Source organism: Stegostoma tigrinum, chromosome 37, assembly GCF_030684315.1.
Source record: "Stegostoma tigrinum isolate sSteTig4 chromosome 37, sSteTig4.hap1, whole genome shotgun sequence".
Classification (NCBI taxonomy): Eukaryota; Metazoa; Chordata; class Chondrichthyes; order Orectolobiformes; family Stegostomatidae; genus Stegostoma; species Stegostoma tigrinum.
In genome coordinates, this window is record NC_081390.1 from 23,865,426 (window position 1) to 23,892,778 (window position 27,353).

The 27,353-nt window shown below is 45.1% G+C and overlaps 1 protein-coding gene across 2 annotated transcripts in view; it reads right to left on the reverse strand.

Moving 5' to 3' along the window:
* The window catches only part of unc5b (unc-5 netrin receptor B), a 261,400-nt gene that overhangs the window by 180,025 nt on the left and 54,022 nt on the right, over positions 1–27,353 (reverse strand). The gene's annotated exons all lie outside the window — the stretch shown is intronic.

Genomic DNA, 27,353 nt, shown 5'->3' on the forward strand with positions numbered 1-27,353 from the left:
ACCCGTCTGTCTCCTCTCCACCCATCTTCTCCTCTATCCATCTTCTATCCGCCTCCCCCTCTCTCCCTATTATTTCAGATTCCCCTTCCACTCCTCCATTTCTGAAGAAGGGTCTAGGCCCGAAACATCAGCCTTCCTGCTCCTCTGATGCTGCTTGGCCTGCTGCGTTCATCCAGCTCTGCACCTTGTTATTAAGTCAGTGATTTATTTTGACTTCAGAGGCAGAGAGACAAGGCTTTGAATTGACTTTCGCAAGAAATACAAATCCTTCTGGTCTCCAGCATGTACTCAGTTACATCAACAATATCCATTTGGGCATAACTTAGGGTGTCATGGTGGCTCAGAGGTTAGCACTGCTGCCTCACAGCACCAGGGGCCCAGGTTCAATTCCACCCTTGGGCAAGTGTCTGTGTGGAGGTTGTACATTGGGTGGGTTAGCTCCAGTTTCCTCCCACAGTCCAAAGATGTGCAGGTTAGGGTGGATTGGCCATGGGAAATTGCTGCTAGTGTTCAGGATTTAAAGGGATGGAGATGGGTGGGATGCTCTGAGGTTCAGTGTGGACTTGTTGGGCTGAAGAGCCTGTTTTCACACTGTAGGGATTCTATGCTAACACCCAGAAAATGTCATGTCCCAGAACCCAAGCTGCCTGTATTCTAGTTCAGATTGAATCCCATGTTATCCCTCTGTGCACACTGACCTACGTTAGCTCTTATTCCAACGTTGTCTCAAATTTCAAACACTCATCAATGCGCCTTCAAATACTTCCACAGCCTCAACAACCCTCACTCCTTTACCTCCCCTGCCCCGACCAAATCCTTTTAGAGTCATGCAGCACAGAAGCAGACCCTTCAGTCCAGCCAGTCCATGCTGACTCTAATCCCAAACTAAACTATTCCCACCTGCCTGCTTCTGGCCCATATCCCTCCAACAACAAAAACAGAAGTTGCTGCAAAAGCTCAGCAGGTTTGGTGGTATCTGTGAAGAAGAATCAGAGTTAATGCTTCAGCTCCAGTGACCCTTCCTCAGAACACCATATTCCTCTAAACCTTCTCTATTCATTTACTTAACTAAGTGTCTTTTAAATGTTGTTACTGTGCCCACATCCACGACTTGCTCAGGAAGCTCATTCCACACACAAACCACCCTCTGAGCATAACATTTGCCCCTTATGTCTTTTTAAAATTTCTCTCCTCTCATCTTGGAAATATGGGCCAGGTCTTGGAATCCCTCATCCTCGGGAAAAGACACTTACCATTAACCATGTTCATGCCTCTCATGATTTTATGAACATCTATAAGGTGACCTCTTAACCTCCTATGCTTGAAGGACAAAAGTCTCAGCCTGCCTGGCTATTCTTTATAACTCAAACCTTCCATACTTGGCAACATCCCAGTAAATCTTTTCTGAACCCTCTCCAGCTCAATAATATTCTTCCGATATCATCTCTACCCTCTTCAATCTCTGCGGTCCTCCAAGTACATGCTGGCTGCTGCATTTGTTACATTTCAAAAGCAATTAGCTTTCATAAAGAATTCATTGACTGTCAACATGTGTCTTTGGGCAAAAGGCGCTATATAAATGCACCTTTCATTTAATGGGTAAATACACAAATCTCCAGCCCTTCCTCTGCAATGCGGTCAATGGTCTTCAGCAATGAATCATATTTGCTAGGAAGCTCCTACTTTCTCTGATGGAAGCCCTTCTCTAGTTTAACATTATTGGCCCTGCTAAATGTTTTCAACCTCCTTAGTGGGGGTGGGGGATAGTTGGGGCAGGGGTGGTCAGAATTTCTACACCCGGTTACTATCTGGTGACCCGCCCCCACTAACATTGCCCAGCAAGTGCCTCTGTTCAAGGACAGAACTGACTGTGATGCCCCTGCATTTGAACAGCCGACTCAGACTTATGATGCAAAATCAAGAAGGATACGTGGCCATTGGGCTCTGGGGGAATCATACCCCCATGGGACTCATTCAGAAGGGTAGAGGATAAGATTGGAAAAGGAAAACAAACATAAACACAGTTGCTTTGCCCCTCCAACAGAATCTTCCACCAGCCCAACAAGCCTACAGCTATCTATGTTGCTGGCAAGTTCAGTTTTAAAATGTAAAATTACAGCTGGTTGGCACCTTACTGACTCAGTTAATTAATGGGATTAGGTTTAACATGTCGCTACAGATCCCATTCTGAAGCCTTCGTGCACGCAAGGGTCTGCAATAACAGCCTAATCCCAGCAGACTGCACTGTGATCAATCTCCAGGGATTGATGTTAACCTGAATCACACATTTACAAACTGACTGGTAAATCCCAAAAGAGACAGGTATTAACCCTTGCAATCAATCTCCTCATACCTCCCAGATCCAACTTGTTCTCAGGTACATTTCGGAACAATAAAGTCTCCTTCACTAAAACTGATTTGCCTTAGCCATACATATGGCTATTGTGAGCAAACACTAGCCCAAGTATTTACCAGGAAAGGGGCAGTGGGCTGAATGGCCAGTTGTGATGCAGGGTGATGCCAACAGCATGGGTTCAACTCCCCTACTGGCTGAGGTTACTATGAAGGACCCTCTTCCTTAACCTCTCCCCTCCCTCTGGTGTGATGACCCTCAGGTTAAGTCAGCACCATTGTCTCGAATGGGAGACCAGGACTATGGCATCTTTACCTCCTGTCCTCTTCACCCAGGAGCCTTTGGAAAAACCTTCTAATCTGAGTGAAGGAATGCTATGTACTTCAAGTGGCTGCACAATATTTGAAATGCTGCTGTTTTACTGTTGACACACTTAACATCTACAGGTCAGTGCCTCAGCTTAAAACAATAAGGCAGGGGACTCTCACCGTAATGTACTCAGTATTTACTGGCTCATGTCACCTACAGCCCTTTCACAGCTGTTTGCCCCAGGAGCGTGTGAACATAGAGCAGGAGAAGGGGTCATTCTGCATCTTGAGACTGGTCCGTCATTGACTGCCATTTGTGGGTGGCTCAGTGGTTATCACTGCCACCTCACAGTGTCAGGGACACGGGTTCAATTCCGCCCTCAGGTCTCTGTCTGGGTGGAGTTTGCACATTCTCCCTGTGTCTGTGTGGGTTTCCTCTGGTGCTCTGGTTTCCTCCCAAAGTCCAAAGATGTGCAAACTAGGTGGATTGGCCATTGCCCATAGTGTGCAGGCTAGGTCGATTAACCATGGGGTTAAAACCCCATGCAGGGATGGGATAGATAATCTTCAGAGGGTCAGTGCAGATTCAATGGGCCAAATAGCCTCTTTTTGCACTGTACGGTTTCTATGAAGCTATGAATAGGATCATGGCTGACCTGATCACTGCAAATTCAACCTACCATTGATAACCTTAGACTCCCTTGCTGGTCAAGAATCCATCCACCTCTCGTTTAAATATAATTAAACACTCCTCTGACTTTTGAGGAACATGTTTCCAAATATTTTACCATCTTCTGTGAGAAAAATAGTTCTCCTTAACTCTGTCTGATGTGGGCGATATCTCATTTTTAAACAGTGACTCCTTGTTTTAGATTCTCCTGTAAAAGGAAGCATCCTATCCACAGCTACTCAATCGAGAGCCCTCAGGACTGTAGATGTTCCAATGGACTCACTATTGGTCTAGAGCAGAGCAGGACTTCTGTGAGGTTGGGGGTGGTAATGCAACACAGGAAAATCCCAGGAGCCCAAAAAGGGGAGAGATCCTTAACGACTACAAAGGGAAGGCAGAGATACATCTGCAGCAGCAAAATCTGTTTTTCTCAGTATTCTGGACCCAGCTTTTAGTCCAACCTGCCCTGGAAGTGTGTTTGAACCAGTTGGTGAAAACAATTTATAATTAATTAAGAGATAATGAGAACTGCAGATGCTGGAGAATCCGAGATAACAAAGTGTGGAGCTGGATGAACACAGCAGGCCAAGCAGCATCTCAGGAGCACAAAAGCTGACGTTTCGGGCCTAGACCCTTCTTTAGAAAATAGGTCTGAAAATTCCAATGAAGGGTCTAGGCCCAAAACGTCAGCTTTCCTGCTCCTGAGATGCTGCTTGGCCTGTTGTGTTCATCCAGCCCCACACTTTGTTATTTCTAATAATTAATTGATTGCTTCTCTTTAGGTAATTGACAGACTTTGAGGGCGGTTGAAAATGGAGGGCGTTCTGGCAGTTGCAGTGTGACCGCTTCTAATTAAGCTAGTTAAGTTCTAGTTAAGCTAATCTACGGTGGAACATTAGAAACACATTCTTGAGAGTGAGAACTCTGTACGACCTTAGCAGAACACTGATCCACTTGGGCAGGGTGCTGGGAGAATTTACTGATCCACTTCCTATAAGCCCATGGGATCAACCTGTTGAGTGAGACACCTCAGCACAGCAAAAGACAGCACCTCCAACAGTGAGGTCCTCGCTTAGCTCTCCTTCAATTTTACTGCCCTGTGTTTATGTTTCTGGATGCAGAAGTGAGGGCTACACAAGAAGCTAAGAAATAGGAACAGGAGTAGACCATTCGACTCCTTGATGTAACTCCACCATTCAATGCTATCATGCCCCCATCTGTACCTCAACTCTAATTTCCTGCCAGCAACTCCTTTCCCTCACTTTAGATGCCCCAGCAGCTTACTGACTGAGCCAAACCAACATACGCACAGTGTGGGGGCAGGATGCCAGTAATAAGTCACAAGCACAACAGTTTGCATTGATATGGCACCTAGAACATTGTAAAATCTCACAGGTGAATCATCAAAGAAAGTCTGAGACTAAGCCACAGAGAGCAATATTGGTCCAGGTGATCTGACCAAAGAGTTAGACTGAAGCGCATTTTAAAGAAAGAAAACAGGGTGGGGAGGTTTCAGGAGGGAATTCCAGAGTTTAGGGGGGATGGCGGGGTGAATTAGCTGGAAGTGTAGCCATCAGTGGTCGGGGGATGAAATTTAGAGACGCACAAGAGGCTACAACTGGAGGAACAGAAGATTTGATTAAATTTATTTGTGGCTACGTGTATTTTGTAACAAAGTAGTGAAAAGTATTGTGTAGTGTCGCTACTCTTCAGTGTCACCTTAAAACAGAAAAATAATCCAAAACATGGAATATAAAGGCAGGGAAATAAAGGAATAAAGTTCATCTTTACAGTCCTTCTTGTTAAATGCTTAGGCTTGGGCCTGGAGTGAAAATGCATGAGCCTCCCCACCACGTTGCTGGACCAAGATTCATCACTCTCTGGAGCCATCTCACCTCCAATGACTCTGAGTTCACACTGGACCTTGCCAATGCAGCTGCCACCGATGCCACTGGGTGGCGTACTAGGCACAAATGTGCTTTCATTGTCACCCCCATGAGCCTGCAGTAAATGTGCCCAAACTCACTTCTAATGTCTTCGCCATAAGTCTGCAATGGGTTCACCTCGCCATCGCTGTGACAGAGCTCTTCACAAGAGTCAAGCAAAAGGAAGATTAAAAAGACCAGGAGAGCCAGAGACAGAAACGATAAGACAAGCGGATAGAGCAGACGAACCCTGGACTCAGAAGCCCAACTCTGCCGCCATCTTGGATAAGCGGTCTGAACGATGCTTTGCTGAGTTATGTAGAACCAAACAAAATAGGAGCTGGAACAAAGGCAGAATTTGCTGGAAAAGCTCAGCATGTGTGGCAGCAACTGTGAAGAGAAATCAGAGTTAATATTTTGGGTCCGATAACCCTCCCTCAGTTCTGACATTTCTCAACATCTCAGTCTTAAATAGCTTACGCGGTCAGTCTATGACTACAACCCCAGGTTACGGCTCCCCATCAACATAAGCATATTTCCGGGGTTCTATGTCTTTCTCTACCATTGTTCATTCTCATCTCTAGCATTGACATGATTTTGCTTACATGCGTGTCATTGGCACAGTTTAAGGAACAATTCAGCCAATTTTAATCCTTCAAGTAAACCTTGAAAAACAAGCTATCAGCTCCTTTATGTCGTTGCAGTCTGCGGGACCTCGGTGTGTACATTTTGTAAGAAATACAAGCCAGTGTCTACAGAGTTAGATAGGCTAGGAGAATGGGCAAAGGAGTGGGAGATGGAATATGCAATTTGGTAGAAAGACGAAGTGTGGACTATTTTCTAAATAAGGAAAGGCTTCAAAAATCTGAAACACAAAGGGACCTGAGACTCCTAACTCATAGAATCTTTACAGTGTGGAAACAGGCCCTTCAGCCCAACAAGTCCATACCAACCTTTAGAACATCCCACCCAGACCCATCCCCCAATCTACAGGCAACTTAGCATGGCCAATACACCTCGTCTGCACATCTTTAGACTGTGGGAGGAAACCCAAGCAGACACAGGGAAAACATACAAACTCCACATAGACAGTTGCCTGAGGGTAGGATTGAACCCAGGACTCTGGCACTGGGTAGCAGTGCTAACCACTGAGCCACCATTAATTTGCAGGTTCAGTTGGCAGTTAGGAAGGTAAATGCAATGTTAGCATTCATTTCAAGATGGCTAGAATATAACAGCAGAGACATACTACTGAGGCTTTGTAAGGCTCTGTCAAACTACATTTGGAATATTGTGAGCAGTTTTAGGCCTCGTTTCTAAGGAAGGAAGTGCTGGCCTTGGACACTCTCCAGACGAGATTTACAAGAATGACCCCATGTATAAAGTATTTGCTGTTGCCAACTCTGTGTCTGTACTCAATGGAGTTTAGAAGGAAGAGGGGGCATATAATGGAAACTGAGAGGCCTCGATAGATTGGATGTGGAGATGTTTCCACTAGTAGGAGAGACTAGGAATTGAGGGTACAGCCTCAGAATGAAGGGACGACCCTTTCGAACTGAGATGAGGAGGAATTTCTTCAGCCAGATGGTGGCTCCTATAAATTTTGGTCTTATTCAGCCATTTGAGGCTGCTTCACCATTTGATATTATAAAGATGGATTTTGAACCTCAACTCTGCTTCCTCAGCTGTGGTTTCCAAAAATCAATTGATCCCAGCTTTGAATGTACTCACGAAACAGCAGACTTGACTGCCTGGAGTGAAAACTTCCCAAAATCACAATGCTCTGAATGAAGTGCATTGCCAACTCTTCAAAACTACTTCTTGGCCGTAAAGCAATTTGGGAAATCCGGAGCTCGGGAAAGGTGCCACACGAACAATAATGAGACAAATGGCCATTATTTATAACACAATGGGACAAAGGTCTTTCACTGGCCGAGAGCTGACATCTTTGTTGAGGCAGCAGGTTGTTTTCCCAAACAGCACACAAGGTGGGAATTTTTAATGGGAAAAAAACCCCAGGACGTGAGGTGAATGGAAAACTCCCAGAGCGTTCAAAATAATAGAAATTCAGAGGCAGCAAATCCTGCATTGCAGCTGCGACAGGTGCTTGGTCAATCGAGCTTTTTGGTACAGTCATTAATGAAACAATAATGGAAAAGGAAACAGGAAAGTTCACATTGGGTGACACTTCCTCAGACAGGAATTACTTCACAATGGATTGTGCACGTGTGTGCACAAAGAGGTGTGTATAGCGTTATGTGTGTGTGTGTGTGTGTGTGAGAGAGAGAGACAGAATGTGTGTCTGAGACAATATGCATGAGAGTGTATGTGTGAGAGAATGTGTGCGAGTGTGTATGTGTGAGTGTGTGGGTTTGGATGTGTGTTTGTGTGTGAGAGAGTATGTGTGTCTGAGAGAGACTGTGTGTGCATGCATTTGTGTGCACATATGTGTGTGTGTGTGTGTGTGTGTGTGTGTGTGAGAGTGTGTAAGCATGTGTGAGTGTGCGTGTGTAAGAGTTTGAGTGCGTGCTCTGGATCAGCACATATACTTCTGACAGTACCCAGTGAGAAAACTTTGCAATTGTTAATTTTGTTGTGGCGGCTGAATACTGTAACTCCCTAAATGTAGGTGACAATAACTCATTCATTCATTCATTCATTCAGTGGTTTGGTGCAATGGAGTGCCTCACCCAGCTATGTCCAGTGGACAGAACAGGGTGACCATGTGCTGTGAGGTCTGGAGAGATGTGTGAGCCGACTGGGTCAGAGCAGCAGGTTGTAACCCATTAATCAACGAGAGCTCTAAGATCACAGTTACTGCATATGAACCAGGAGCAGGACTAGGCCATTCAGCCCCTCAGGCCTGCTCTGCCATCCTGTCAGATCAGAGGCTGATCTGATTGTGGCCTCAACTCCACTTTCCAGCCTGTTCCCAACACCCCTTGAACACTTATATGTGCAGCCTTTATTTTGTTCACTTATGGGATGAGAGTGACACCGGCCAGGCCAGCATTTACTGCCCATCCTTGAATCCTGCAGTTAGAGTCAACCACATTGCTAAGGGTTTGGAGTCACATGTAGGCCAGGCTGAGTAAGGATTTCCTTCCCTAAAGGACATTAACGAACGATATGTGCTTTTCCAACATTGAAAGGGTTTATCATTTGACTCTTAATTCCAGGTTTTTAAATTAATTTTGTGACTTTCTGGACTGCAATTGTCCAAGAAGGCAGCTCACCAACACCTTCTCAAGGGCAATTATTGAGGGAAAACAAATGCTGACCCAGGCAGTGACACCAACATCCTGTGAATGAATATAAGAAACGCACACTGAGTCAAAGGTGAGTCACTCAAATTTCACCGGATCACAGGGCTGCTCTCTCATCAGAACGAACTTAATGGTGGTGGTTTAATCTGAAGGTCGCTACACCTCAGGTGAGGGGTGAAATTGCAAAAGGAGAGTCCTCAGTCAGTGCACAGTGCTGGAGTTACTCTGCATTGCAAGCCAGCCATCTGACCCCAGTAGATACACTCTGACAAGCCTGTTCAGCAAGGTTATGACACACCCTTTGGAGCAGGTGGGCTCTGGAGCCCAGATCTGCTAGCTCAGAGGCAGGGACAATACCACAGCACCACAAGAGCTTCCATGTTGAATATGCTAACTACGACATGGGTATCTGACAGTTTTCCATTTAGGGTCTATGCTTGAAAACGTTCTGAAGTCTACAACAAAATTACACTTCCCGATTCTGGAAAAATGTAAAAACTGAGTTGCTCAGGAAGGGAAACTATGGGCCAGAAGGCAATCAGGTCAGAAAGGGTGCAAATAATTTCGAAGTTATGAAAAGAAGCAGGGCCCCTTTCAGCCAGAAGTGAGCTTGCAAAGTCAAAACCACATGAGGAACAGCTCTGATGATGCGATGTCTGAAGACAAATAGTTCACTGAGTCGAGTAAGATTCTGCTCCTGTGTTCTTTGGAAACCGGGGAGTGCTGCATTATTAATGACCCTGCAATGACTCAGCACTTCTGACCAGCAGCCTCGGAACAAGGGGCTCATTTCTGAATGAGACCCAATAAAGAAACATAGGGCAAGTTTTATGTAGCTTTCTGCATCGATAATTAAGAAAAACAGACTTTCACAGTTTCCCGCACACTGCTGTGTCAAGCTCTTTCTCAGTGACACCCATTAGGGGCAGAATCAAAGAAGTGAGGGCAAAAAAGAATTGAGAAAGAGTTGGGGGGGGTGGGATGCAAGAGAAGAAACAGGCTGACAGCAAGGAGTTAAAACAGCCGGTTGTGGCTATTGCATTAAGTGAATATTGTTGGTGCATAACAGATGCCAGGCAGTCAGATGTAGAATAACAGATATCCAAAAGTGCATTCATAGAATCTCCTATGCTGTGGAAAGAGGCCATTCAGCCCATTAAGTCTGCATTGACCCGCGAGAGAGCATCCCACCCAAACCCACCTCCCTATAACCCTGTACTTCCCTTGGCCAAACCACCTAGCCTGCACATCCCTGGATACAATGGGCAATTTAGCATGGCCATTCTACCCTAACCTGCACAGCTTTAGATTGTGGGAAGAAATGCACACAGACGCGGGAGAATGTCTATGTGGAGTTTGCACAGAGATAATGGGAACTCCAGAAGCTGGAGAATCTGAGATAACAAAGTGTAGAGCTGGATGAACACAGCAGGCCAAGCAGCATCGTAGGAGCACAAAAGCTGACGTTTTGGGGCTGGACCCTTCATCAGAAAAACCCAAGGCTGGAATCAAACCTGGGGTCTCTGGCTTAGGGTAGCAAGTACTAACCACTGAGCCACCATGCCAGTCAATACTTCAAATTCTGTTTCTCTGTTACATCTTGTCTCTGGCATCCACAGAACCTTGCTTTTGTGGCTGTGGAACTGGTCTAGGCAAACCAACAGGCAACTGGTTTGAGGCTGAGATTAAAATTACAAGGCCAGAAAGCATTGGAGCAGAAGTAGGCCATCCAGCCCATCAGTCTGCTCTGCCAATCCATGAGATCATGGATGAGCTGATAATCCTCAACTCTACTTTCCTGCCTTTCCCCAGAAACATTCACTGAAGGCCATCTCTCCAGATTGATTTGTTGACATTTTGTGATATTTGCATGCCTGCCAGTGTACATACTGAAGCCCGCGAGATTGTGTATCATCAGCAAAGGAATGATATATTGTAAGACATTAGAATTTCAACATACAAGGGGATCCTCATTATCAAACTACAGAGCCAGACCATGATGTCCAAGAAAAAAACAATTCATTGCAGTCATTTTATTAGCTTCACCGCATGGAATGCTTCTCAAAAGACATAATGATCCAAGAAATGACAGTAAGGTTAGAGGCATAATTACCTGAAGGCATTAAGCTAAATCAAAATACAATTTGATGTCCAACATGAAAGGCATTCACATTTTTCTGAGCAAAAAAACTGCACACTTTCAACAGCTTGTAGTTAATACATAGGATTCTTTGCCAATTTCTGGCTCCCAGCATATATCTCATTTCTGTCATTTCACTTTAAAACACAGGTCCAACAAAGAAGGCTTTCAACTGACACAGTAGCAACTGCAAACTGGTCTCAGACATTAGTAGCTGAAAGCCCAGCATGATTCTGAGCATGTGCTTATTCCATAATACTGTGAGATGATTTCTACCAATTCAGCAGAACCTTCGGCCAGGATCACGATCGGAGTTTGGGCTGAAAGAAGTGAGGAGTAGAGTCATCTCTGTTAGAGACAGAGTTCCAGGAATTTGGTGCAAAGACAGTGAAGGAACGCCAATATATTTCCCAGCTAGAGTGGTGTGTTGCTTAGAAGGGAGTTTGCAAGGGCTAGTTTTCCCATGTGTCTGCAATTTCTTCTCAGTGGTTCAGGCTCACAGGTTTGGAAGGTGTTGTTGAAGGAGCTGCTCTCTTGATGATATACACTGCATCTACTGAGTATCAGTGGTGGACAGAGTCATTGTTGAAAGTGGTGGATGTGGTGCCAATCAGTTGGGCTGCTTTGTCCTGGACAGTGTCAAGCTTCTTAAGTGTTGTTGGAGCTGCACCCATCCCGGCAAGTGGGGAGTATTCCATCACACTCCTGACTTGTAGATGCTGGACAGGTTTCGGGGAGTCAGGAGGTGAGTTACATTGCGCATAGTCTCTGATCTGCTCTTGTAGCCACAGAATTTCGAAAGGACCACAGGAACAGGAGTAGGCCATTCAGCCCCTAGAGCCAGCTCCCATCATTCCAAATGATCATGGCTGGTCTGAGGCTTAACTCCATATGTCTGCCTTGGGCCCATATCCCTTGATATTTTTACCTAATAATTTGTCTATCTCATGTTTAAATTTAACAGCTGAATTAGCATTGATTGCAATTTGAGGAAGAGAGTTCCAAACCTTGTTTTGTGTGGATGTGCTTTCTAACGTTTCTCCTGAATGTCCTGGTCCTAATTCTTAGACTCTGGCCCCTGATTATAGAATCTTCATTCAGTGGAAATAGTTTATCTTTATCTGTCTTTCCCTGTTAATATCTTGACAACTTTGATTAGATCATCCCTTAAACTTCTAAATTCTAGAGCATAAAAAAGCCTAAATTGTCTAATTTTGCCTCATAACTTAACCCCCGAAGTCCAGGTGTCTTCCTGGTATACTTGTGCTAAATTCCCTTCTAAGTCTAAACATCCTTTCTAAGGTGTAGTGCCCACATCTTCTCACAGTACTCTAAGTGGGGAATCCCTAGGGTTTTGTATAACTGCAGCATAATATCTGCGCCCCTATGTCTCAGCCCTTATGATATGAAAGTGAGCATTTTTATAACCTTCTGGACTATTTTCTGCACCTGTTTGTGGCACTTTTAAGCTACTAGAACCCCTAAATCTCATTGGAAGTCCACTGTATGTAACCTTGTGTCTTCTAAAAAGAAATTCTGATCTCTATTCTTCCTTAATCTGAAGTGGGCAACCTCACGCTTGCTCATATTAAAATCCATCTGCCACAGCTTCCAACAAATCAATTAATATCCTGTTGTAATTTTATGTTGTCATCAAAGCTGTTTACAATGCTCCCCAATTTTATGTCGTCAGCAATTTTGGATTGTTGACTTATTATGCCATTATCCAGGTTGTGAATAACATTGTGAATAATTGAGGCTCCAAAACAAATCCCTGCAGGACACCACCAGTCACATCCTGCCAATTTGAGCACTTACTCATTATTCCAACTCTGTTTCATGTCACTCAACCAATTCCTATCGATGCCAGTAATTTCCCCTCAATTCTGTGAGCTTCCACCTTAGCTAATAAACTCTTGTGTGGGATTTTGTCGAAAACCTTCTGGAAATCTGTATAAACAGCACCAATCCATTTACTGCTGTCCACCACCTTTGTCACCGCTTCAAAAAACTCTTGAGGTTTGTGAGGCATGACCTACTCTTCATGAACTCATGCTGAGCCCCCCTGATTGACTGAAATTTTTCAAGGTGATCAGTTACCCTGTCGTTGACTATAGATCCCAACAATTTCCCTGCCACAGGTGCTGGGCTAACTGGTCTGCAATTCCCTTCTTCCCCTCTATCATCCTTCTTAAAGAGCGGAGTTATATGAACAAAGTTCCAATCCAGAGGTACAACTCCTGAATCCCGGAAACGCTGAAAGATTATTGTTAGGCCATTAGCAATGTGCTGTCCGATCTCCTTTAGCTCGCATGGATGGAAACCATCAGGTCCTGGGGTTTTGTCACTGCAGTTCCATTAATTTCCCCATTACTGATGATTTACTTAAACTAATTTCATTTAGACCCAAATCCTCTGCTAACTTCTTTGGGACTTGTGGCGAGCAGTCCTCCTTTTCTGCTGTGAATACTGAAGCAAAACAATCATTCAACATGATGCCATTTCCCCGTGGTCATTGACAATATGCTCACTCTCAGTCTTCAGTGAGCTAATGGTCCTCTTAACCAGCTGCTTTTCCTTTTATGTAACTATAAAATGTTTTCTTATTGCCTTTTATGTCCTTTGTAAGTTTCCTTTCATAATCTGTTTAGCTGCTCTTATAAGCTGCTTTGTGGCCCGTTGTTTGTATTTGTTCCATTCTGTGGGATCTGTACTGTTCTTTGCATTTTGCTAAGCCTGCTCTTTTAATGTTATGCTATCTCATACCTCCTTAGAGTTCCATGGCTGTGCTTTTGTGAAATGAAGCTTTTCCTCCTCATGGGTACAAATTGCATCTGAATAGCATTAAACATTTCTTTGAACAACTCTCCACTGTTCCTCAATTGTTTTACCTCTTAGCAGAGCATCCCCAGCCTGAGAGTCAGGTTCAGTTTCTGGTTCAATAAACACACCATGAATATTGTTAGTGTTTGGATTCAGTGATTGTAATGCTGCTGGATATCAAGGTGAGAGAGATAATTTCTCTTTTGTTGGAGATGGTCATGGCCTGAATGTGAAGTGAATGTTACTTGCCAAAGCATCATTCTAAAACAACTAACAGTGAGGCAGATGCAAAACTTCCAGTCTCAAGTCGCTGATTTTCAGTCTATAATGAACAGTGTGACCTCTTAAAGCTAATCACTAGGATCTCTGTAAAGCAGCTAACAGCAGTTTACAACTCATCCGAAAGCCTGCTTTGCCAAACAGAAAGGAATTCTCATTCTGTCCTAAACAACCATCCACTGGAGTGAGGTGAATGAAACAGTAGCAATTAAATGTCAGAAAATTGCACAGTCTACAAGTTGTAGAGTCATATAGCTCAGAAACAGATCTTTCACTCCAAACCAGCCCATGCTAAACATAATCCCTAACTAAACTCATCCCATCTACCTGCTCCTGGCCCATATCCCTCCAAACCTTTCCTACTCATGTATCGATCTAAATATCTTTTAAATGTTGTAATTGTGCCAACATCCACCATTTTCTCAGGAAGTTCATTCCACACGTGAACCAGCCCCTGTGTAAAAAAAATTGTCCCTGGCGTCGTTTTTAAATCTCTCTTCTCTCACCTCAGTTTTGAAATCCCACACTTTAGGGAAAAGATGCCAACCACTAACCCAAACAGTACCTGTCATGATTTTATAAACTCCTATAAGGTCGCCTTTCAAACTCCTCAATCAAGATGGTCTGCGATTTGGAGTTAACGTTTTAAGATTTTCACGTGGGATCTTGCTGTACACAGATTGGCTGCTGCTTTTTCAACATTATTTAAACTGCGAAATGCCAAAAAATAGCTTGAGGGCAAACCACTTTGGGATGTGATGAGTGAAAAAAATGACAACATTCCAGGAAGAGCTAGTGAGTATTTACAAAGGGTCCCTGGCGAGTGTGGCAGTATTTACAAGGGATACCCAGAGAGTTTGTCAGCTTTTACAGGGGAAACCACCCCCCTCCAGGAGCATGTCATTATTTACAGGATACCATGTGGTGGGGGGGAATGTGTCAATAATCAGAGGGGATCCTTGAAGAGTGTAGGAATTTTGACCAAGACTTGATGGCCATGTAAGGTGTGTGCATACCACAACCATACAGTTTGATAATCAACCTGGAAACCCTTCCAACACAAGGAGCAGGGGTAAGAGTGAGAGAGATTCTCACTCAGCCACGCAATGGGAAAAAGAGTTGAAGCCTCCATGAGCACCAGTCCCAGCTCCAAACTACAAAAAGGTCTGGAGCTAGATGAACACAGCTGGCCATGCAGCATCTTAGGAGCAGGAAAGCTGACGTTTCGGGAAGGGTCTAGGCCCGGAATATGAGCTTTCCTGCTCCTAAGATGCTGCTTGGCCTGCCATGATCAACCAGGTCCACACCTTGTTATCTCGGATTCTCCAGCATCTGCAGCTCCTATTACCTCCAAACTACAACATCCTGGGCATTACCACTGACCAGAAACTGAACTGGACTAACCATGTAAAATATTTGGCTCTAACAGCAGGACAGAATCTTGGAATCCTACAATAAGTAACTCACCTCCTGACTCCCCAGATCCTGTTCACCATCTACAAGGCACAAGTCAGGAGTGGGATGGAATACTCCCCACTTGCCTGGATGGGTGCAGCCCCAACAACACTCAAGAAGCTTGACACCATCCAGGTCAAAGCAGCTCCTGCTTGATTGTCACTACATTCACAAGCATCCAGTCTCTCCACCACCAACACTCAATAGCAGCAGTGTGTATAATGTACAAGAATCACTGCAGAAATTTACCAAAGATCCTTAGCATTTTCCAAAGCCGCGACCACTTCCATCTAGAAGGACGAGGACAGGAGATACATGGGAACACCACCCCTTGCTGCAAGTTTCCTCCAAGACACCACCATCCTGACTTGGAAATAAATTGCTATTCCCTCAGTGTTGTTGGGTCAAAATCCTGGAATACCCTTCCTAATGGTATTGTGGGTCTACCTACGCAAATCGACAGCAGCAGTTCTGGAAGACAGCTCATCTGGCCTTCTCAAGGTTAATGCGGATGGGCAATAAATGCTACTCCAGCCAGCGACAACCACATTCTATGAACGAATAAAGAAGAGGACAATGTGTACGCAAGTGTGAACGTTGCCACAGTAACATGATTCCAAGCTGAACTGTAACCCACCACCACAATCTTATATTTTTGGCCTCTAGTTTGGGCTAGCCCACAAGTACACCTGCTCTGTTAAGTTCCTCCATTATTTTAATGGTTCTTTTCATCTAGTTAGCTCTCAACCTTCTCTTTACAGGAACCACACTGTATTCTGTCTTCCCTTTGGCTGGGACTTGCTCCATCCTCTGTTATTGTAACTAGGAGATCAAAGTGGAGCACAACATTCTAAGAACAAGGAGTGGAACCAAGTTGAGGTTAACTGGAAGAGGGCTTTTCTTTGGCAGAGAAGGAGGCGAGGGCTGTTTTTAATCATGTCTTTGTGATGTGTCAGTTAAAGCTTCCTCTGATTTATGCACTTTGGTTGCAACCATAAAGAATGTCTGGAGAGTTTTATGCTTTCAATAATCTCTTGCCTTTCTGAAGACCACATCCCTGTTCCCAAAGCAAGTGTAAACAGATTTATCAAATCTATATTGTTGAGTAGATTTTCCTTTTCTATTGGATGACTGAAGGGTCTTTGTAGTGAGTCTGTTGTGATGTGAAGGAATACTCCGGGCAGCTTTGCTATTGCTTCAGAAATTGTGGATGGCCAAAGACAGGCTCCCTGGGGTCCTTTCACCTGCTCAATCGAGGCAACAGCCTTGAACCTGACAGAAATGGAATGAATTATTTTAACGAAGTGATATCCTGAAATTCTCCCTGACATTGCTGTAACAAGTACTGATTGTAACGCTGGCTCCCCAGTGATTCAGCCCAAAGCACTGAGCCACGACCCAGGCAGCTTCTGGTTGCCAATGTTCCTGGATTGGTCTTGGAAGCTTCAGCGATGGGAAATCTGACTGGCTGACACCGCTGAGCACCTGGGTGAAGGATGATCAACACTGCCATCTTTTTCATTCATAATTTCTTTCAACACTTTCCATTTATCTGGAGTATCGAAGTGAAGGTTGGATCAGGGGTTGGGTGATGGAGTTATGGTGAAGCTCCAGGAAAATGAGTTGGCAGGGCCTAGCATGACACCTTGGTTGGGTCTCCAGCAAAAAACAGCTCTCATGCGTGTCTACATTAAACCAAACTGTGACCAGGTACAGGCACAATGCAAACAAACATTTGCAAGGCCCCTCACACACCAATGTATCACCGGAAGCTGTAGAAAAGAAGCTGATATTACCAGAGCCTGCCGTCACTGACACCGTCCTGGAGGCACTCAGCGTTTCGAGCTGCAGCCTTCTTGTTCTCCCTCTACTCCTCATCACTGCCACTCATCACAAAAACCACTGGAAAGATAAAGTTTGATGCACTTACCTGTAAAAGAGAAGAAAAAGGATGATTATTAAACAAAATGCATTACTCAAAGCACTACCATTTAATCACATCAGTCCTGTGCATCAACAATTCACTCAAAAATTACTTGTGGCGTCACTTTAAAGGAAGGTAATTCACGAGGAGCCCTTGCGGTGCAATAGTAATGTCCCTACCTCTGGAACCAAGATCAAGTCCCAGCAACGCTGGAAGTATGTCAGAACAGTTGATTAAAAATTTAACCACAGCATGTGTAACCATCTCAGGGAGGGTCCCAAAGCAGTCTGTGAATATCCTTTAGCCAACCTGTGCACAGAAGGATCCCACAAACAGGAGAAAGCCAAACAAGGTGTAGAGCTGGATGAACAAAGCAGTCCAAGCAGCATCAGAGGAGCAGGAAAGCTGACATTTTGAGCCTAGACTCTTCACAGGCCAGAAAAGGCAGCCTTCCTGCTCCTCTGATGCTGCTTGGCCTGCTGTGTTCATCCAGCTCTACACTTTGTTATATCAGATTTTACAGCATCGGCCGTTCCTACTATCTCTGAGAGATAAACACCCTGTTTTGCGCATGTCGTTGAGGCAACCTATATTTGCTGGGATACTGGGTGAACGCCAAGTCTTGCGAAGTAGGGTGAGCAAGCATCAAACGTCCGCACAAGAGCTCAGGAGGGGAAATGGCCAGCAATGCTTCCCAAACCTGATCCCATTTTAACACTTACCCCCACGTGGCCTCCCCTTCCCTAGAGTGAGAACCTAGGGGATGGAGAGTCGCTGAGTGGGACAAGGTGGTGGATGGATAATGGTGGGGGGGGGGTAGCGTCGGGAGCTCCTTTGTTCAGCAGCAGTGGACACAAGGTGGGCTTCAGTGGTTGAGGGAGAGGAGCGTGAATCCAAATTTAGCAGCAAGTATTTAAAAGGCAGGGCTTTCATAAAAAAAAAAGCCCCCATGCACTTTCACCAGCTTCATTTTGTTTTGCTGCAACAATAAAGCCTCAATGTTTTGTTCTTCAGGCCTTCTCCCACCCCTGGAAAACTGTGAGGTCTTAGCAAACACCTGCTGACACCACAGAACATCCTTCATTAAAACAGGAACAAATATTCACCAGAAATAATTATTGATACAATTTTCATGAAACAGTATGTCAGTAACAGAAATAAACTGTGGAAAAAAAGTAGAACGTTAATTTTAAGTTTGAAAAACCCAGCCCGATATTACGCCCACATACAGTCAGCTACTGTCATCAGTTCCAAGGACGGGCCACCAGACCCGAAACTTTAACTCTGGTTTCTCGCCCCACGTGCTGCCAGACCTGCTGAGCTTTGCCAGCAACTTCTGTTTTTGTTTCTGATTTACAGCATCCGCAGTTCTTTCGGTTGATACGATGATCGGTGTGTTGGTGTTAGTAAACAGATTTGTTTATTTTAAAGGCAACCAGCTGCACCCAGTCTACCTTACGTAGCAGATATTGTTGTGATCCCAAAGTTGGGTAAGTCCTGCTATATACAGACACATCCAAGAGCACCAAAACTGAAGCATTGAATCATGAGTTGAACCTCTTTCACACAACATACGAAACAGGATTCAACAGGAACGTTCAAACAGGAATTAATTGGATAGGTGCTTCACAGTGAAGGAGCTGGGTTCTAGGACAAATTGGAGAGCTCTGTCAGAAAGTCAAGCAGTCACAATAGGCTGAATGGCCTCTTTCTGTGCTGTGTAACTCTGTGATAAACTTCTAGCTCTGCCTATCGTTTAAATCCACGAGTAAGCCAGTTCATGCACGTACACTCAAGGTACAAAGAGGAACATGATCATTTTCCTTTGTTAAGTGCTGATTGCCCAGCATTTAAGCATGAGTTATTACTGAGGTCGGAGCAGGGTGATCCATAAGGAGCATAAAGCAATGAATCACAGCTCAAGTCATCGCTGGCTTCTATTGATCAGGCTGCTGTAACATTTACATAAGTGATTTCTGCTAACAGTTGGAATAGGCCTAGTTTAGGTAATTACATCCATTAGCCGACCTTTTTATTCTGCTCAGCTTCAGGGAGAAAATAATTTTCAACGCTTGAAGAGCCCAGGTGGGATCCATTTGAGAAGCAGGAACTGTTGCTCAATAATGTACATAGCACCAGATTACAGACAGACAAACAGCCATCCAAATACACAATTTCTATTGGGGCAACTTACTGCAGATGATGGAATTGGCACTGAAAACAACAAAATGCTGGAGATCACAGCAGATCAGGCAGCATCCACATAAAGAAAGCAAGCTCACTTTGAGTCTAGATGTCTCTTCATCACAGCACTGTCCCACACTAATACACAGACTCCTCAGCATACCCTCCCTGTCCCACACTAACACACAGCCCCCTGAGTACACACTCAGTGCCCCACACTAACACACAGACCCCTGGGCACAAACTCAGTGTCCCACACTGACACACAGTCCCCCAGAGTGTACACTCCACGTCCCACACTGACACACAGTCCCCCGGAGTGTACACTCCATGTCCCACACTGACACACGGTCCCCCGGAGTGTACACTCCACGTCCCACACTGACACACAGTCCCCCGGAGTGTACACTCCACGTCCCACACTGACACACAGTCCCCCGGAGTGTACACTCCACGTCCCACACTGACACACGGTCCCCCGGAGTGTACACTCCACGTCCCACACTAACACATAGTCCCCCCGAGTGTAGAACATAGAACACAGAACATAGAACAGTACAGCACAGAACAGGCCCTTCAGCCCACAATGTTGTGCCGACCATTGATCCTCATGTATGCAACCTCAAATTTCTGTGACCATATACATGTCCAGCAGTCTCTTAAATGACCCCAATGACCTTGCTTCCACAACTGCTGCTGGCAACGCATTCCATGCTCTCACAACTCTCTGCATAAAGAACCTGCCTCTGACATCCCCTCTATACTTTCCACCAACCAGCTTAAAACTATGACCCCTCGTGCTAGCCATTTCTGCCCTGGGAAATAGTCTCTGGCTATCAACTCTATCTATGCCTCTCATTATCTTGTATACCTCAATTAGGTCCCCTCTCCTCCTCCTTTTCTCCAATGAAAAGAGACCGAGCTCAGTCAACCTCTCTTCATAAGATAAGCCCTCCAGTCCAGGCAGCATCCTGGTAAACCTCCTCTGAACCCTCTCCAAAGCATCCATATCTTTCCTATAATAGGGCGCCCAGAACTGGACGCAGTATTCCAAGTGCGGTCTAACCAAAGTTTTATAGAGCTGCAACAAGATCTCACGACTCTTAAACTCAATCCCCCTGTAAATGAAAGCCAAAACACCATATGCTTTCTTAACAACCCTGTCCACTTGGGTGGCCATTTTAAGGGATCTATGTATCTGCACACCAAGATCCCTCTGTTCCTCCACGCTGCCAAGAATCCTATCCTTAATCCTGTACTCAGCTTTCAAATTCGACCTTCCAAAATGCATCACCTCGCATTTATCCAGGTTGAACTCCATCTGCCACCTCTCAGCCCATCTCTGCATCCTGTCAATGTCCCGCTGCAGCCTACAACAGCCCTCTATACTGTCAACGACACCTCCGACCTTTGTGTCGTCTGCAAACTTGCTGACCCATCCTTCAATCCCCTCATCCAAGTCATTAATAAAAATTACAAACAGTAGAGGCCCAAGGACAGAGCCCTGTGGAACCACACTCACCACTGACTTCCAGGCAGAATATTTTCCTTCTACTACCACTCACTGTCTTCTGTTGGCCAGCCAATTCTGTATCCAAGCAGCTAAGTTCCCCTGTATCCCATTCCTCCTGACCTTCTGAATGAGCCTACCATGGGGAACCTTATCAAATGCCTTACTGAAGTCCATATACACCACATCCACAGCTCAACCCTCATCAACTTTTCTAGTCACATCCTCAAAAAACTCGATAAGGTTTGTAAGGCATGACCTACCCCTCACAAAGCCGTGTTGACTGTATTTGATCAAGCCATGCTCTTCCAGATGGTCATAAATCTTATCCCTCAGAATCTTTTCTAACACCTTGCAGACGACAGACGTGAGACTTACTGGTCTATAATTGCCGGGGATTTCCCTATTTCCTTTCTTGAAGAGAGGAATTACATTTGCCTCTCTCCAGTCCTCAGGTACGACTCCAGTGGAGAGCGAGGATGCAAAGATCTTCGCAAGTGGCGACGCAATTGCATTTCTCACTTCCCAAAGCAGCCGAGGACAAATCTGGTCCGGGCCTGGCGACTTGTCAATCTTAATGTTTGACAAAATTTTCAGCACATCAGCTTCCTCTATCTCTATCCATTCCAGCATGTACACCTGCTCTTCAAAGGTTTCATTCACTACAAAGTTTGTTTCTTTCGTAAAGACAGAAGCAAAAAACTCATTTAGGGCATCCCCTACCTCCTCAGGTTCCACACACAAGTTCCCTATGCTATCCCTGATCGGCCCTACTCTTTCTTTGATCATTCTCTTATTCCTCACGTAAGTGTAAAATGCCTTTGTGTTTTCCCTAATTCGATCTGCCAAGCCTTTCTCATGCCCCCTCCTGGCTCTCCTCAGACCATTTTTGAGCTCCTTCCTTGCCTGTGTGTAATCCTCTCTAGCTGAACTTGACCCTAGCTTCATCCACCTTATGTAAGCTACCTTCTTCCTTTTCACAAGAAGCTCCACCGCTCTCGTCATCCAAGGTTCCTTTATCTTACCCCTTCTTGCCTGTCTCAGAGGGACATATTTACTCATCACTCGCAACAACTGTTCCTTAAACAGTCTCCACATGTCTAGAGTTCCCTTACCATGGAACAACTGCTCCCAGTCCATGCTTCCTAACTCCATGTCCCACACTAACACATAGTCCCCCCGAGTGTACACTCCATGTCCCACACTAACACATAGTCCCCCGAGTGTATACTCCACATCCCACACTAACACAGTCCCCCCGAGTGTACACTCCATACCCCACACTAACTCACAGCCCCCACTCAGTATATCCTCCGTATCCCACATTAACACACAGACCCCCTCAGTGTAGCCTCTGTGTCCCATACTAAAACACAGCCTCCCCTCAATAGACACTCCATGTCCCACACTATCACACAGTCCCCCTCAGTACACACTCCATGTCCCACACTAACACATAGCTCCCTCTCAGTACACACTCCACGTCCCACACTAACACACAGCTCCCCCTCAGTACACACTCCATGTCCCACACTAACACACAGCTCCCCCTCAGTATACACTCCGTGCCCCACATTAACACACAGCTCCCCCTCAGTATACACTCCGTGTCCCACAATAACACACAGCTTCCCCTCAGCATACACTCTGTGTCCCACACTAACACACAGCTCCCCCTCAGTACACACTCCATGTCCCACACTAACATACAGCTCCCCCTCAGTATACACTCCGTGTCCCAGACTATCACACAGCTCCCCCTCAGTATACACTCCGTGTCCCACACTAACACACAGCTCCCCCTCAGTACACGCTCCATGTCCCACACTAACACACAGCCTCCCATTAGTATACACTCTGTGTCCCAGACTATCACACAGCCCCCTCAGTATAAACTCCATGTCCCATACTAATACACAGCTCCCCCTCCGTATATACTCCATGTCCCATACTAATACACAGCTCCCCCTCAGTATACACTCCGTGTCCCGCATTCACACACAGGCCCCCTCAGTATACCCCAGATGTCCCACACTAACACATAGCCCCCTGGGCATACACTCGGTGTCCCACACTAACACACAGCCTCCCCTCAGTATACACTCTGTGTCCCAGGCTAACACACAGTGCCCCCTGGGTATACCCTCTGTTTCCCACACTAACATGCAGTCCCCCCAGGTATACCCCACCCCCCATTGTCCTAACACTCACCAAGTGGCCCTGACTAATTAAAGGCAAAAGTGAGTTTCTCGGACAATCAATCAACTTCATGCTCAAATGAAGAAATTATTTGCAAATTTTTTTCTGCAAATAGAAAACTGATTTCAATTTCTCCAGCCTCCCTGGTGGGGTATGGAATTTAAAGAAAAACAACAGATTGCTTTCATGTAGCGCGTCTAGTGACCCGAACTTGTCCTGGAGTGCACAGCAAGATCCCACAATTTGTGATGCTGACCAGACAGCTTTCTTGTCAATATAAAAGCAAGACTGTGTGAGAAAAGATCATTGCCCATGACACCAAAGAGGATCAATCATATGGCTGTGTCTTTTATGCCTGCCTCTGGGGTCCAATAGCTCCTTGGTTTTATTTTCAACCTAAACTCACACCTTGAGGTCAAAGTTTGTTTTTTTTAAACCCACCAATTTGCTTTGCTTTCATCTGGGGTTTGAAGAACAAATGATCTCTCCAGTTCATGTTATTCGGTATTTCCCTGTGTTATCCACAGTGTTGAATTCAAGTCACTGAATCATTTGACATCTTTTATGTGCGCAATTTTTTTAAAACTTCAAACTTTTGGGGAAGGTGAAGGCCGAGTGGTATCATCAATGGGCTGCTAACCTAGAGACCTAGGTAATATTCTGGGGGCCTGGGTTTGAATCCTGCTACAACAGATGGTGGAATTTTAATTCAATTACCAGGGGAGCACAGGGAGTGGGAAAAAATGAATGAAAAGCCTAGTATCAATTGCAGTAAATACCTGTGTGGTTCAGCTAACAAACAACTGTAAGGGATATATTCTTAAGGTGAGAGGAGAAAGATTTAAAAGGGACCTGAGGGGCAATTTTTTCACACAGAAGCTGGTTCATGTGTGGAATGAACTGCTGGGCAAAGTGGTGGATGCAGGTACAGTTAAAACATGTAAAAGACATTTGGAAAAGTACATGAAGGAAAGGTTTAGAGGCATATGGGCCAAATGCAGCCAAGTGGGACTACCTTAGTATGGGAAACTTGGTCTGTATGGACTGAAACAGAAGGGTCTGTTTCTAGCTGTATGACTCTATGACCCTTCTGACTTTGTTTCTGATTTCCGACATCTGCAGTTCTTTGTCTTCTTTACTTTTTAAAAGTTGTGAGGCTTCCTGTATCTAGGACCTTGCATTCCAGAACCCCATCAACCCCTGGGTGAAAAACTGTTTCTTGAATCCTCTCTTAACCTCCTGCCTTTCATGTTAAATTCATCCTCCCTTGTTACTGACTCTTCAATGTAGGTGAATAAGCTGCATCCTATCCACACTGTACCTGTCCCTCATAATCTTACACACCTCAGTCAGATCTCCTCTCCACCTTCTCTAGAAAACAACCTGAGTTTATCCCATCTCTCTCTGTAGCTAGGCTGCTCTATACCAGGCAAGATCCCAGTGAATCTTCTCTGCTCCCCTCCAGTGCAATCACATCCTTCCTAGAGCGTGGAGACCAGAACCACACACAGTGATCCAGCTGTGGTCACTTGATCCAATGAGATTAACAGAGGAAGAGGTGGGGTTTAGGGCCAGTGTAGCTGCGGAAAAGGGATTGTTCCACATAACTTACAAAGAGGCAGGTATAGCTTGGGCCCGTGCAGGTACCCATGGCCACCCCCATTGTCTATAGGAAGTGGGAGGAGTTGAAGGAGAAATTGATTGTTTGCTCACTTAATTGCCATCTTGAATGACTGAAGTCAGAAATCACACAACGTCAGGTTATAGTCCAACAGCTTTATTTAAGAAGGCAAGCTTTCAGAGTCTTACTCTTTCTCCAGGTCTTACACCCCAAAAGCTTGTGATTTCAAACAAACCTGTTGGCCAATGGCGTTGTATGGTTCCTTGTCCACCCCAGTCCAGCACCAGCACCTCCACATCTTGAACGATTAAGACATGGCAAAGCCTAAGCCTGGCATTCCCTTATCCCTGCCTGCAAATGTTGTTTAAAATCCTGAGTGAGAAAAGTCCAGTGGTGCGTGTAGATTCTGAGGCAGGCAGCATGCTGGCCCTAAGTGCCCTCTGTAAGTGAGCTGACTCTCTGTGTGTGCCCAGTAAGGCTCCATTAGCAGTGGCCATCATTTAATTTAAATATACATAAACCAAGCCAGCTCAGCTTCCCGTAACTGCATGCTATAAAGCTGCTGAAAGGCTTTGCAGTGGACTGTAACTGGCAAAGGGGATGCCAGCAAGGCTAAATACAAGTAGCCTAATATACTCCCAAAAGAAGGAGATGAATGGCTCATTCAACAGCTTTCAATAAAAACTGGAAACCCAGAGTTAAAAGCTTTCAGTTCACCTAAAATATTTGATAACACACTGTGGAAGTATTTATTAGATCTCTCTGTAGAGAGGGACCTTTCTGTTTCCAAAAATACGAGGTGCAATCTTGTTACAAAGACCAGTCGAAGCTCTCGGCTGATGAGGAAGGTTGGTTAATGCAGTGTGACCCTTTTCCTTTCTGCAGCGGAAACTTTATTTTCTTGATTACGAGACCATATTTCCTCTCCCTGACGTCAGAGGGTGCTAACTTTTGTTGGGGTATGGGCTCCCTGCTGCCTTTGGGTTTCCATTCTAATAACATATGCCAAAGCTCCTGGGTGGCAAAACTGAATGGCCAGGGGGAAGGGGGCATTATGCTGATTCCCATTGCCCGTACAACAGCTCACGCTCAGCCCCACTACCATTCCTCCTTTCCGTTGGGAACAGTTACAGGATTACAGGATTGCACGCTGAATGGAGAAATGAAGTGACTCTCCCAAGCCTCCCAGCCAACCCTCCCTGAAGGAATTCAGTGGCTCTGAATGACAATTTTTCTTGTATTAAAACTGGGCAGTGATGGAGAAAATCAGCAGTTCTAGTGGAGAGAGAAACCGAGTTAACATTTCGTGTCCGGCATGATTCTTTGGATGGCGAGTAGCTGAGGAAGAGAAGGCACTGCCATAATTTATAAAATATAGCAAATGCATAGGGCAGACAGGAAGAAAGGGTGCCCTTTGATGGAGGGATTGATCACCGGGGAATGGATTTAAGATAAGGGGCAAAAGGTTTTGAGACCATGTGGGGAAAGTATTTTTCATCCTGGGGATGGTGGGAATCTCTAACCCCCTGCCAGTAAGGGTGGGAGAGGCAGAAACTCTCATAACATTGAAGAAGCATTTATATGTGCATTTGTGGTGCCAAAACATACAAGGCTATGGGCCAAGTCTGGGAAATGGGAATGGAATAGCTAGATGGCTGTTTTTGACTGGTACGCATTTGATGGGCTGACGGGGGTTTTCCTGTGCTGTACGTGACTAGCAGTCTATGGCCTTCATGATGATAATGCGCCCTGATGATGCTATTTAAAGGAAGAAGTCACATGCAGCTGCCATTTTGGTCTGGCAGCAACTGATTATATTTAACCATTTACAAGGAATCTTGAGGCAATGCTTCCTTTTAAAAATGTCACCTTTTGTTCACTAATGGCTCTGTCCATGGACATTGCTGATTCAACAGCTCCATAATAAATGTGCAGAGCGAGATACAGCGACTCCCCATAAAAGCTGCAGTGATAGGGTCAGAACCAGAGGTCTCATGAGAATCACACCACACATCAAATGCCTACTTGCCGCTGCTCGCTCAGTCCCTGGCCAGTGGCAGAAAGGTTGAAGGGATAAGGAGTTACAAATTGTTCTGGACGTACAGTGACACCATGCTCACTTTCTTACCAGACAGTCATGTGATCAAGGCCCTCACTAGATTCGTGGGTCGGGCACATCACCAGAGGGAGTACTCATTCTGAAGGAATGGCTCAATGGTTTATTCCATGTCAACACCCAGCCTCTCTAGATCTTCTGATTAACAATCTTCTTTCAACTAAGCTAGACTAACTCTAGGCTCCTACCATGAGACTAAACAACACAGCTTCAAAACTCTGATCCTTATGATGGAATTCCTTGAGGGGCCTTATCCCTCTCTATCTGAAGCCTGAGTGATCCAGCCACCTCTGAGATTTTTTTCTCTTTCCTCACCATCAGTGGTGGTTCCTTCATCTCCGTCACCACACACTCTATAATTCTCTTCCCTTGAATTGATCAAGATCCACTCACACTGGCATCTTTTTCCACTGAGTTTTCGTATTTTTCTTTGCACCTCTTTGAAGTGCGTTTGGACTTAGGTTAACATTAAAGGCACTATATAAATCTAAGCAGACGCACTGAGAAATCTGTGGGATGTGAGCTGGATAGTAATAAACAAGGAGCCTAATGCATTTCCCCATGTAGAAGAGATGAATAG